Below are 1,323 nucleotides of genomic sequence, written 5' to 3' on the forward strand. Positions count from 1 at the left end.
AAATCCCAAGTATTTGGAACACAGTCCAGGAACTAGATAAGATGTGCAAATAGCTATCATTAAGCACACCCACTTTGCTCCTCTAGAGGGGTAAGTGCCTTCACAGTGTCACTCAGACAATTTGTGTAAAATAAAGGGATCAAGCATACAAAGCTATAGATAATGATGACACAGAGAAATGATAGCAGGGTTTCTTCAGATTTTTTTAAAAAAAGACTGGAGCTCCATGTTTCCCAGGTCTGTAGCTGGTGTGGCCTTTTGATGTCAGGGCAACCTGGAGAGGCTTTGACAGCTCGGGCCAGCATCGTACCTGTAGGTGCTGCTCATCTTTCCTACGATGGCTCAGGACTGGGCCTGGAAACCTTCCACTTAAGTCCACTTGTTGTGCCAAGCTTCTATGTAGTTGTGGGGTGTGTGTGTGTGTGTGTGTGTGTGTGTGTGTGTGTGTGTGTGTACAGGGTTGATTTGAGTTTAGAGCTTTTCGGGTGTTTTGTTTTTGTTTTCTGCAGTACGTCTCTGTTTTCCTAGCTGTGTTAACAAATCTGAAGGTGCCAGCTTGTGGCCGTAGCTGGGCCTGTGATTGAGCCTCTAGATCCAGAGTGGGGATGGAAACACTATGGGAAAACACCAAGCAGGTCATGTTGTGTTTTATATGGAAACAGCTCCACAAGAAGAAGATCTTTCTGTAGTACCTTATCTCTGGTACAAGTATAAGTGACAAATAAAAATACTATTTTGGAAATGGTAGGAAAAAAGGAAGGAAGGAAGGAAGGGAGGGAGAGAGGGAGGGAGGGAGGGAGGGAGGGAGGGAGAAACTGGAGCTATTTAGCCCAGATACTAACTAAGGCAGTTATTGGTTCTGATGGCACTTGGTAAGCATTGGACTGCTGATATCAAGGTGGGCTGGCAGTTCAAACACCCTCCCCACAACCGAGAAAGATGAGGTTGTCTGCTCCCGTAAAGATTTACAGCCTTGTTTTTCTTTTTTGTTTCTTTGGGGTTTTTGTTTTGTTTTTTTTGCTTTTCTGCCTTTTGTTTTTGTTGTTGACCTTGTGGGTTTTTGTTTTTGTCATAATACAACCGCCAAAGTGAACCAGAGTAAACCATAACCCCTGGACAAGCAGATGCAGTCCAGGCTCCCACTGAAGTCTCACCCCCATCCAAGAACAGGTCGTTCTATAACATGACCCAGCTCAATTCTCACCTTCATGAGATGATCACTGAAGATAAGGGTGTTACAGCAAAGTGTGGTGAAGAAAGCAGATGGTACCCAGCTAACAAATGGAATAGTGTCTGGGCTCTTAAAGACTTGTATTTAAACAA

At 44.1% G+C, this 1,323-nt stretch overlaps 1 pseudogene; it reads left to right on the top strand.

The window, feature by feature from the left end:
- The first annotated feature begins 222 nt into the window (after positions 1 to 222).
- LOC115870235 lies at positions 223 to 340 on the top strand (annotated as a pseudogene).
- Positions 341 to 1,323: the final 983 nt, after the last annotated feature.

Source organism: Echinops telfairi, unplaced genomic scaffold (genome assembly GCF_000313985.2).
Source record: "Echinops telfairi isolate 266 unplaced genomic scaffold, ASM31398v2 ScPeMD7_443;HRSCAF=831, whole genome shotgun sequence".
Classification (NCBI taxonomy): domain Eukaryota; kingdom Metazoa; phylum Chordata; class Mammalia; order Afrosoricida; family Tenrecidae; genus Echinops; species Echinops telfairi.